The sequence below is a fragment of the Coregonus clupeaformis genome, unplaced genomic scaffold (genome assembly GCF_020615455.1).
Source record: "Coregonus clupeaformis isolate EN_2021a unplaced genomic scaffold, ASM2061545v1 scaf0032, whole genome shotgun sequence".
NCBI classification, from domain to species: Eukaryota; Metazoa; Chordata; class Actinopteri; order Salmoniformes; family Salmonidae; genus Coregonus; species Coregonus clupeaformis.
The window spans coordinates 1174349-1187370 of record NW_025533487.1 but is presented as its reverse complement, the minus strand read 5'-3'; positions in this window follow the sequence as shown (position 1 = coordinate 1187370).

Below are 13022 nucleotides of genomic sequence, written 5' to 3'. Positions count from 1 at the left end.
GGAGCGGTTGTTGTCCTGGCACCACACCTCCCTGTAGGCTGACTCATAGTCGCCGGTGATCAGGCCTACCACCATCGTGTCGTCTGCAAACTTGATGATGATGTTGGAGTCGTGCGTGACCACATAGTCATGGGTGAACAGGGAGTACAGGAGGGGACTAAGTGCACACCACCGTGGGGCCCCCCGTGTTGAAGGTCAGCATGCCGGAGGTGAGGTTGCCTACCCTCACCACCTGGGGGCGGCCCGTCAGGAAGTCCAGGATCCAGTTGCAGAGGGAGGTATTCAGTCCCAGAGTCCTACACTTGGTGACGAGATTGGAAGGGGCAACGGTGTTGAACGCATACTTATCATAGAACAGCATTCTCACATAGGTAGTCCTCTTATCTAGGTGGGTGAGGACAATTGAGATTGCGACGTGTATGGATCTGTTGGGGCGGTAGGCAAATTGAAGTGGAGAGCTACCGTCCTGTAGGTTTTCACTCCAAACCTAATCTAGTTCACCTGATTCTAATAATTAGCTGGTTGATAAGCTGAAACAGGTTAGTTACGACTGGGGTTAGAGCAAAAACCTACAGGACGGTAGCTCTCCAGGAACAGGGTTGGAGACCCCTGGTCTAGGGTGTCTGGGATGATGCAGTTGATGTGTGCCATAACCAGCCTTTCAAAGCACTTCATGATTACAGCAGTGAGTGCTACAGGGCGGTAGTCATTGTGGCATGAAGCCTTAGAGTTCTTGGGAACAGGAATGATGGTGGTCATAAGACATGAGGGGATGACAGACTGGGACGAGGAGAGGTTGAAAATTACCCTGAATCTGCTAATCTAATCTGAAATTACCCTGAATCTGCCTGCCAGCTGATCTGCGCATGCTCTGAGAACGCACCCTGGAATACCTTCCGGCCCCCTGTTGACCTGATTAAACACCTTACTCACGTCGGCCTCGGAGAGTGAGATCACCCAGTCCTCTGGGTCGGTGGGGGCCCTCACGCACGGTGTTGTTATTGTCGAAGCGTGCATAAAATGCATTGAGTTCGTCAGGTAGACAGGCATCGTTGGGCAGATCACGGCTGGGTCTTCCTTTGTAATCCGTAATGGACTGTAGCCTCTGCCACATGCGGCGGGGATCAGAGCCTGTGTAACATGATTCCACCTTATTCCTATATTGTCCTTTTGCTCGTTTGATGACTCTGCGGAGGTCGTAGCGGGACTTCTTGTACAGTCCTCAGCCGTAGCCTCTTGGTAAGCAAGTCCAGTGTATATTTGGCATTGTGTTTTAGGCAATTGTCCTCCAGAAAGGTGAATTTGTCTCACAGTGTCTGTTGGAAAGCAGACTGAACCAAGTTTTCCTCTAGGATTTTGCCTGTGCTTAGCTGTATTCCATTTATTTTTATCCTAAAAAACTCCCTAGTCCTTGCCAATGACAAGCATACCCATAACATTATGCAGCCACCACCATGCTTGAAAATAGGAGTGGTACTCAGTGATGTGTTGGATTTGCCCCAAACATAATGCTTTGTATTCAGGACAAAAATGTATTTATTTGTCACATTTTTGTCACATTTTTAAAAAATATATAAAATAAAAATACAGGTTATTGTATGGGATTATCAAAACCTTTTTGAGAAAGATAATTTGAAAAATAAATCTAAAGAATAATTTGTTTTTGTCTGTTTTTTTTAATGTGTAGGCTAGGCTAGGCTAGGCTATGTTAGCTACCGTTGCTAGGCGGGCTAATGCTGAGGACTGCTGCGAGGCTAATGCTGAGGACTGCTGCGAGGCTAATGTAAACTAACTTTCAAAAACAGAGAGAGGCTAAATGGACCGATTTCTCATTTCAAAAGAATATTCAGCAGTTGCAAAAGAAACGCCAGTGCAACAAGAACCTTTTCAAAATAGGAGGAAAATAAAATACCTTGATGTATTCCTTGAATACGGATCTAACTGTGTCGAAGTAAGTGGGGTGCAGCCACTCTGGCCAACGAGAGAATGTAGCCAATTTAATTACAGTTGCTGCCTTATTGAATGTGCGCCCTATATTAAAAAATGTAATCGAATCTCTTAAAAAGAAATGAGCTGCACACCGCATCACTTTGTTTACGCAAGCTCACGTGTCGACCTCTTGACCTTCGTTTCATTTCCAAAGAAAAAACAAATTAAGTAATATATGTGTTGTCCTCTTACTGTTGACAAGAGAGACAAAAATGACTGAATTGAATGCTATTTGTTGATGTAACATCGAAATTGAGGACGTTAACGTTGTGTCATTAGATTTGATTAGGCACCTTAGTCTAAACAACACTAGATCATTGAGTAGTAACCGGTAGGTTATTATTACTAAAGCATCATTTCAGGTGAAAAAAATAAAATAAAAAACGACAACCTTCCTCTACTGGGTGAGCAGACTTCTGTTGAATCAGGTGTGTTATTGCTGGGCTGGAACAGAACCCTGCACACCCAGCAGACCTCCAGCAGGGTTGTAATAGGTTTTATACATTGTGTGTGATGTTTCACTGTGTTTTTTTTTGTGTACAACATTAAAACATGGGTAGGCCTACACATACTGTGTAACCCATAGACATAGAGGATATACCCTTTAGTCTCGACATCTCTCTTTATCTGCAAACAGGCTTTCACAGCTTTCCATAACTGAGGACAGAAACATCACAAAGAAACAGACTTCGTTATACAGCACTGAATGTTGCTATTATCTCTCTGTCCTCAAAAGTTTTCCCCTCTAGGGACTGGAAATGGAGAATCTTTTCATAATGTCCTCCCACAAAATGACCTGACCTGTCCAGTAGCCTGCACTCTCCCTTTACTGACAGCTCTTCCATGGCGGTTATCTACACTGAACAAAAATATAAAACACAACATGCAACAATTTCTAAGCTTTTAACTGAGTTACAGTTCATATAAGGAAATCAGTCAATTGAAATAAATAAATGAGGCCCTAATCTATGGATTTCACACGACTGGGAATACAGATATGCATCAGTTGGTCACAGACACCTAAAGAAAAAAGTTAAGTACGTGGATCCGAAAACCAGTCAGTATCTGGCGTGACCACCATTTGCTTCATGCAGCGTGACACATCTCCTTCACATAGGCTGTTGATTGTGGGCTGTGGAATGTTGTCCCGCTCCTCTTCAATGGCTGTGCGAGATATTGGTGGGAACTGGAACACGATGTCGTACACGTCGATCCAGAGCATCCCAAAACATGGTCAATGGCTGACTTGTCTGGTGAGTATGCAGGCCATGGAAGAACTGCAACATTTTCAGCTTCCAGGAATTGTGTAGAGATCCTTGCGACACGGGGCCATGCATTATCATGCTGAAACATGAGGTGATGGCGGCGTATGAATGGCACCTACAATAGGCCTCAGGATCTCGTCACAGTATCTCTGTGCATTCAAATTGCCATCGATAAAATGCAATTGTGTTCGTTGTCCATAGCTTATGCCTGCCCATACCCCCACCTCCATCATGGGGCACTCTGTTCACAACATTGACATTAGCAAACCACTCGCCCACACAACGCAATACACGCTTTCTGCCATCTGCCCGGTACAGTTGAAACCATGATTCATCCATGAAGAGCACACTTCTCCAGCGTGCCAGTGGCCATCGAAGGTGAGCATTTGCCCACTGAAGTTGGTTATGACGCCAAACTGCAGTCAGGTCAAGACCCTGGTGACGACGACGAGCACGCAGATGAGCTTCCCTGAAACGGTTTCTGACAGTTTGTGCAGAAATTCTTCGGCTGTGCAAACTCATAGCTTCATCAGCTGTCCGGGTGACTGGTCACAGACGATCCCGCAGGTGAAGAAGCTGCATGTAGAAGCTGCATTGTAGAATAATAGTGAAGACATCGAAACTATGAAATAACACATATGGAATCATGAAGTAACCAAAAAAAGTGTTCAACAAATCAAAATATATTTTATATTTGATATTCTTCAAAGTAGCCACCCCTTGCCTTGATGACAGCTTTGCACACTCTACAATGTAGAAAATAGTAAAAAATCAAGAAAAACCCTTGAATGATTAGGTGTGTCCAAACTTTTGACTGTGTCATAAAGTTAAGGATTCCATTGATAATTTGGTGTCTGAATCCAAAGTGTAATTTGGTGTTAGGCAATTTAAATGAAGGGAAGTAACATGATTAATCATATCACTTTAGTAAATTATTTTTAAAGGATTGATGACCTTAGATTTGAGCAAGACTAAAATCACTACTCTCTGCGGGTCTGACTTAGAATATGTGGACAACTACAAATACCTAGGTGTCTGGTTAGACCGTAAACTCTCCTTCCAGACTCACATTAAGCATCTCCAATCCAAAGTTAAAACTAGAATCGGCTTCCTATTTCGCAACAAAGACTCCTTCACTCATGCTGCTAAACATGCCCTCGTAAAACTGACTATCCAACCGATCCTTGACTTTGGCAATGTCATTTACAAATTAGCTTCCAACACTCTACTCAGCAAATTGGATGTAGTCTATCACAGTGCCATCCGTTTTGTCACCAAAGCCCCATATACTACCCACCATTGTGACCTGTACGCTCTCGTTGGCTGGCCCTCACTACATACAGTGGGGAAAAAAAGTATTTAGTCAGCCACCAATTGTGCAAGTTCTCCCACTTAAAAAGATGAGAGAGGCCTGTAATTTTCATCATAGGTACACGTCAACTATGACAGACAAATTGGGATTTTTTTTCTCCAGAAAATCACATTGTAGGATTTTTTATGAATTTATTTGCAAATTATGGTGGAAAATAAGTTTTGCTCACCTACAAACAAGCAAGATTTCTGGCTCTCACAGACCTGTAACTTCTTCTTTAAGAGGCTCCTCTGTCCTCCACTCGTTACCTGTATTAATGGCACCTGTTTGAACTTGTTATCAGTATAAAAGACACCTGTCCACAACCTCAAACAGTCACACTCCAAACTCCACTATGGCCAAGACCAAAGAGCTGTCAAAGGACACCAGAAACAAAATTGTAGACCTGCACCAGGCTGGGAAGACTGAATCTGCAATGGGTAAGCAGCTTGGTTTGAAGAAATCAACTGTGGGAGCAATTATTAGGAAATGGAAGACATAGAAGACCACTGATAATCTCCCTCGATCTGGGGCTCCACGCAAGATCTCACCCCCGTGGGGTCAAAATGATCACAAGAACGGTGAGCAAAAATCCCAGAACCACACGGGGGACCTAGTGAATGACCTGCAGATAGCTGGGACCAAAGTAACAAAGCCTACCATCAGTAACACACTACGCCGCCAGGGACTCAAATCCTGCAGTGCCAGACGTGTCCCCCCTGCTTAAGCCAGTACATGTCCAGGCCTGTCTGAAGTTTGCTAGAGTGCATTTGGATGATCCAGAAGAGGATTGGGAGAATGTCATATGGTCAGATGAAACCAAAATATAACTTTTTGGTAAAAACTCAACTCGTCGTGTTTGGAGGACAAAGAATGCTGAGTTGCATCCAAAGAACACCATACCTACTGTTTTTATTTTATTTTTTTATTTCACCTTTATTTAACCAGGTAAGCCAGTTGAGAACAAGTTCTCATTTACAACTGCGACCTGGCCAAGATAAAGCAAAGCAGTGCGATAAAAACAACAACACAGAGTTACATATGGGGTAAAACAAAACAAAGTCAAATATACAACAGAAATACATATATATACAGTGTGTGCAAATGTAGCAAGTTATGGAGGTAAAGTACTGTGAAGCATGGGGGTGGAAACATCATGCTTTGGGGCTGTTTTTCTGCCAAGGGACCAGGACGACTGATCCGTGTAAAGGAAAGAATGAATGGGGCCATGTATCGTGAGATTTTGAGTGAAAACCTCCTTCCATCAGCAAGGGCATTGAAGATGAAATGTGGCTGGGTCTTTCAGCATGACAATGATCCCAAACACACCGCCCGGGCAACGAAGGAGTGGGTTCGTAAGAAGCATTTCAAGGTCCTGGAGTGGCCTAGCCAGTCTCCAGATCTCAACCCCATAGAAAATCTTTGGAGGGAGTTGAAAGTCCGTGTTGCCCAGCGACAGCCCCAAAACATCACTGCTCTAGAGGAGATCTGCATGGAGGAATGGGCCAAAATACCAGCAACAGTGTGTGAAAACCTTGTGAAGAATTACAGAAAACGTTTGACCTGTGTCATTGCCAACAAAGGGTATATAACAAAGTATTGAGAAACTTTTGTTATTGACCAAATACTTATTTTCCACCATAATTTGCAAATAAATTCATAAAAAATCCTACAATGTGATTTTCTGGATTTTTTTCCCTCATTTTGTCTGTCATAGTTGACGTGTACCTATGATGAAAATTACAGGCCTCTCTCATCTTTTTAAGTGGGAGAACTTGCACAATTGGTGGCTGACTAAATACTTTTTTCCCCCACTGTATTCGTTGCCAAACCCACTGGCTCCAGGTCATCTATAAATCACTGCTAGGCAAATCCCCGCCTTATCTTAGCTCATTGGTCACCATAGCAACACCCACCCGTAGTATGCGCTCCAGCAGGTATATCTCACTGGTCATCCCCAAAGCCAACACCTCCTTTGGCCGCCATTCCTTCCAGTTCTCTGCTGCCAATGACTGGAACGAACTGCAAAAATCTCTGAAGCTGGAGGCTCTTATCTCCCTCACTAACTTTAAGCATCAGTTGTCAGAGCAGCTTACCGATCACTGCACCTGTACACAGCCCATCTGTAATTAGCCCACCCAACTACCTCATCCCCATATTGTTATTTATTTTGCTCATTTGCACCCTGTATCTCTATTTGCACATCATCTTCTGCACATCTATAATTCCAGTGTTAATACTAAATTGTAATTATTTTGCACTATGGCCTATTTATTGCCTTACCTCCATAACTTACTACATTTGCACACACTGTATATAGATTTTCTATTGTGTTATTGACTGTACGTTTTTGTTTATCCCATATGTAACTCTGTGTTGTTGTTTTTACAGCACTGCTTTGCTTTATCTTGGCCAGGTCGCAGTTGTAAATTAGAACTTGTTCTCAACTGGCTTACCTGGTTAAATAAAGGTGAAATAAAATTTAAAAAACCTAGCTCCTAACCCTAAAACTAACCCTAGCTCCTAAACCTAAACCTAACACTAATTATAACCTTAACCCTAAACCCCCTAGAAATACAATTTTACCTTGTGGGGACCCCAAAAAATTTTCCCTAATTGGTCAGATTTTAGTTTGTTTACTATTCTTGTGGGGACTTCTGGTTAAGCATAATTAACCACGTCCACACACACACACACTCTTTATGGGAAACAGTGCCAGCTGCTGGTGATATGTGATGTAGAGTCTTGTTTGTTGAAATTGTGCTGGTCATGTTCCGCTGCCCATTTGGTACTCAGGTGAGGTGATGCATTAAACCAATGGTGAATTACTGCCCATTTGGTACTCAGGTGAGGTGATGCATTAAACCAATGGTGAATTACTGCCCATTTGGTACTCAGGTGAGGTGATGCATTAAACCAATGGTGAATTACGGCCCATTTGGTACTCAGGTGAGGTGATGCATTAAACCAATGGTGAATTACGGCCCATTTGGTACTCAGGCGAAGTGATGCATTAAACCAATGGTGAATTACTGCCCATTTGGTACTCAGGCAAGGCGATGCATTAAACCAATGGTGATTTACTGCCGGTTCACGCTGGGTTCATAGCAGATTATTTTTCCCAGCTGTCAAAAATAATGACGCTGCCGACGGAAGTGGAGTCGCTGCCTGGGTCAGCGAAATGGCCGTGAACGCGCAGCGCTGTAGTTGCTCTCCCCTAGAGGGAGTACAGCTGCGACCGGAAGGGACTTTTTACTAGCAGGTTAGGAGAATTAACGTGGCAGGTTAAGAGACATAGGTTAAGGTAAGAAAAAGGGTTAGGGCAGCGTTTCCCAAACTCGGTGCTGGGCCCCCACGGGGTGCACATTTTGGTTTTTGCCCTAGCACTACACAGCTGATTCAAATAATCAACACTTGATGATTAGTTGATTATTTGAGTCAGCTGTGTATTGCTAGGACAAAAACCAAAACGTACAGCCCTTTGGAAAACCCTGGGTTAGGGTTAGCTAAAATGCTCTCCTAACCAGCTGTGAAAAGTCACTTCCAGGCGTAGCTGTACTCCCTCTGGTCACAGCCCTCTCCCCCGCCAGGCTCACGCAGCAATTCTGCTCAAAGATCAAAGGAATGTTCCGCGGGAATTCATGATAATTATCACCATCTATACTGGGAATTGCAGACAATTACCACGTGCCATGCGCTCAGGTAGAAGCAATTAGCCATTAGCCATTAGCCATTAGCCCAAACAAAGAAAACCATGTTGATACATGTGCATCCAGGTATACTTATGTGGGTGAGTCAATTTATTTGAATTATTTAATACACGTTAACAAAGTCTGCTGCATTTGAAGTAGAAATTTTAAAAAATAAACCAATCGTTGCTCCAAGCCACACCTGGCCACACCCACCAAACTGGAGAAAACATACCTCAAAAGACTGTTCAAGAATGTTTTGGGGAAATATGTCGTTCAGTACAGGCTAGTTAGGGACCGTCAATAAATTACACAATGTAAATGGGACAATATTTTAATGTTGCACATCTTTTAGTTGTCATTAAATGCTTTCAATATTTGTATATGAATTTCTACAAATGTATAGTTTGCTTGAGGTTTTTAAGTAATTGAAATTTGGAGCTATTGAAAATGTTTTATATTGTCCCATATACAGTGCATTGTGTAATTTACTGATGGTCCCTAACTGGGCCTATAGGGACATCACATGTCATTGCAGTTACGCTCTGAATTGATGATTACTTGGGTGCTGCCAGCTGTGGGCAGGATTGAAATAAACCCAACCCATACGCTACCCTTCATTCCGTGACATACATTTTCTTCCTATCATCTCGAAAAATCTCAGTTTTGGACAACACTGACTTTATGACCAAATTATCCTATTTACACTTTGTAGTCAGTTTTGAATAGAATAAAATGTTTGACTCGTAGATGCCACATATAGGCCGTTTTCAAAACGAGAAATTGCTTTTTAGGAGCAGTTGACCTTTAATCATTTCGAAACCACAGGAAATAGGTTGACTTCTATGTTAAAACAACAGACTATTGTAGTCTTGGTTGCCTCGCTTGTCAACAGCCTTGTGGCTATTGTAGTCTTTTGACTGTAGAAAAACAGGAATCTCTAAAGCTGTCCCAGGTGAGGCAGGAATGCGAGGGAGGGGCAGGAATGCGAGGGAGGGGCAGGAATGCGAGGGAGGGGCAGGAATGCGAGGGTGAGGCAGGAATGCGAGGGAGGGGCAGGAATGCGAGGGAGGGGCAGGAATGCGAGGGAGGGGCAGGAATGCGAGGGAGGGGCAGGAATGCGAGGGAGGGGCAACTGCGACTGAGCAAAGAAACAAAGCTGTGTGTGTAGAGTTTGGGTGTGTTCCGCAGCTAAGGCGACGCAACAACCAACGCTTGCGTACCACGTCATCGACTGTCAAATTGCTATAACACGTGATACTTGAAATACCTATCCAGGCGTTGTAAGATCTGGCATGCATCAGCAACACCTGGGCAGAGGAACGCGCCCTTTGTGTCATCTTACATTCGAGTCATTTAGCAGACGCTCTTATCCAGAGATTTACAGTAGTGAGTCATTTAGCACACGCTCTTATCCAGAGATTTACAGTAGTGAGTCATTTAGCAGACGTTCTTATCCAGATAGATTTACAGTAGTGAGTCATTTAGCAGACGTTCTTATCCAGATAGATTTACAGTAGTGAGTCATTTAGCAGACGTTCTTATCCAGATAGATTTACAGTAGTGAGTCATTTAGCAGACGCTCTTATCCAGAGATTTACAGTAGTGAGTCATTTAGCAGACGTTCTTATCCAGATAGATTTACAGTAGTGAGTGCATAAATGTTCATACTTTTTCCCCCCTCTGTACTGGTCCCCTGTGGAAATCGAACCCACAACCCTGGCGTTGCAAGCGCCATGCTCTACCAGTGTCCACTGATGGGGCGAGCAGAGGGCGGCGGAATCACACGGGGTGTATGGTCATATTTTATGTATCATTAAAGAAAATGTTGGGAAATGTCAAAGATAAAAATATAGTAAACATGATTGGCATTTTATAAGTCCAGATGCATGTCTAATAATAATAATAATAATAATAATAATGTCTAAATAAGGCATATAGCCTACACAGTGTGTAAACATGCTTTAATGAATGTATGTATATTATTTTAAAAAGTGTCTGAGCCACGCCACCAATATAATGAGATAAAGGGAAAGAGGCAAGAGTGCCCATGGCCGTTTGGAGTAAACAACATGTGTTGTTGGAATTTTCAAAGATAATAGTGGCGTGGCAGTTAAATATGTTAATCAGTGATCTTAAGGGGAGTAGCTTTGTAAGCGATGTATACATGACTGTGCATTTGTGTGTGTATAAAAGAGATCTCTGAGCCAAAAGAGAGACAGCCGTTCCCTGGAGTGGCTCGGCTTTGTTACGCAAATAATAACGTCTAATTTCTGGATTCACAAGCTCCAGTCTCTCGAGATATATTTTTGAGTTGACTACTTTTGAGTCAAATATTTCTACGACAGGTGAAGGGGTGAAGACACAGACCCGTAGAGAACAGAGGAGAGTCATCACCCTGAAACACGTCTCGCCAGTCCACCCTCCTCCAACAGAATGGTTGAATTCCTTCCCGACTAGATTGCAACCACATTTTACAACGCCTGGATAGGTATTTAACAAAATATACTAACCGCATCACGATATAGCCATCTGATGCCTGACTGCACAGTCGATGATGTGGCAGGTTGATGCAATACAACGTCTGCACATCTAGTCGGGTAGGAACTCGACCAGTGTGTGAGGTGTGCAACTTCTGCTTCCATTTCCCCAGAAAGTACCTGGCTTCTTCCTTTTTTTGGGGTTCATCTGAGTATCCTCATAAAATTAATAAACAGATCAAACTGAATAAAATGAGTTTTCACATTTTAAAGTTTGTAGACCACACACCCCCAAGTGAATAAACAAAACATATTTATTTGGGTAGTCCATGCCTGATGTCCAACACACTCGAACCAAACGAACATTGAAACAACATTTACCACAGAAGAGAGGGGAAGTAAGCAGCAGTTGTCTCTAAACCAGCATTTTCTAAACTCAGTTCTGGGGACCCCAAGAGCTGCACGTTTTGGTTTTTTGTCCTAGCACTAATATATGCCATTTAGCAGCTGCTTTTATCCATGCATGCATACATTTTATGTACGAGTGGTCCCGGGAATCGAACCCACTACCCTGGCGTTACAAGCGCCATGCTCTACCAACTGAGCTACAAAGCACTACACAGCTGACTCAAATAAGCAAAGCTTGACAACGTGTTGATTATTTGGAAAATTGGCTGTAGTGCTAGGGCAAAAACCAAAACGTGTACCCCTTGGGGGACCCCAGGACAGAGTTTGGGAAACGCTGCCCCAACCAGTGATCCAGGGCCAGGTATGTTTTCATTCCCCTAATGGGTTAAGATTGGGGGTTACAGTTATCTTACTAGGCACAAACTGGCTAATCAACGTTGTTTCCACGTAATTTCAACAACAACAAAAAAAATCTATGTGATGACATTGAATCAACAACGTGGAAAATTACTTCCCTTCAGGGTTGGGCCCAATTCCATATCAACTCTAGTCAATTCAGGAAGTACGCTGACATTTCAATTCTCGACCAATGAGAAACATTTGGAATTTGGTTTACTTTCAGAATTGAAATGGAATTGAGGCCGACCCTGCTTCCCTTCAGGTCGGTACAAAGATACTATATGAAAGAGAAAACATGCAACACTTCTGATTTCATAAAACAGGCAAAAGGACAAAAGTTGTTCAACAAGGTCTGTGCTGTAAGACAAACGCAAATGATTTAAGTCTGGACATACTCATAACAATTATTATTTATATTTTTGCATTGTTCTCTCACTTTGCTACCTTGCATGAGAGGAGAGAAACCCGTCATTGGTTAATACAAACATGATTTGTAAATTCATGAGTTCTCTTTTCATAACAGTTGAGGCAGATACTAAAAACTACAACTGTCATTGCCAGTTACAGCAATACTGCTACCCAGTACATCAAAACACCCTCATCATGTACTGTCTAAGACCTCACAGTGCATGAAGCAGCCAGTTCAGCAAAAACAACCGATGAACAGAAATACTGGTGCCACATTGTCTCTTTTCACTGACTGGTTAAGTGCCTGCCTGTATGACACAAAACACCTGATTTGACATCACTGAGTTAAACAACAGAGACGGAGGAGGGAGATGGAGAGAGAGAGGGAGATGGAGAGAGAGACGGAGAGGGAGATGGAGAGAGAGAGAGAGAGAGAGGAGAGACGGAGGGAGATGGAGAGAGAGAGAGAGAGAGAGAGAGAGAGAGAGAGAGAGAGAGAGAGAGGGAGAGGGAGATGGAGAGAGAGACGGAGAGGGAGATGGAGAGAGAGACGGAGAGGGAGATAGAGAGAGAGACAGAGAGGAGATGGAGAGAGAGAGAGAGAGAGAGAGACGGAGAGGGAGATGGAGAGAGAGAGAGAGAGAGAGAGAGAGAGAGAGAGAGAGGAGAGAGAGAGAGAGAGAGACAGAGAGAGACAGAGAGAGAGATAGAGAGAGAGACAGAGAGAGACAGAGAGGGAGACAGAGAGAGAGAGAGAGAGAGAGAGAGAGAGGAGAGAGAGAGAGAGAGAGAGAGAGACGAGAGAGAGAGAGAGAGAGAGAGAGAGAGAGAGAGAGAGAGAGAGAGAGAGAGCAGAGAGGGAGAGAGAGAGAGAGAGAGAGAGAGAGAGAGACGAGGAGGAGAGGGAGAGAGAGAGAGAGAGACGGAGAGAGAGATAGAGACAGAGAGAAAGAGAGAGAGAGAGAGAGAGAGAGAGAGACAGAGAGAGAGAGAGAGAGAGAGAGAGAGAGAGAGAGACGGAGAGAAGAGAGAG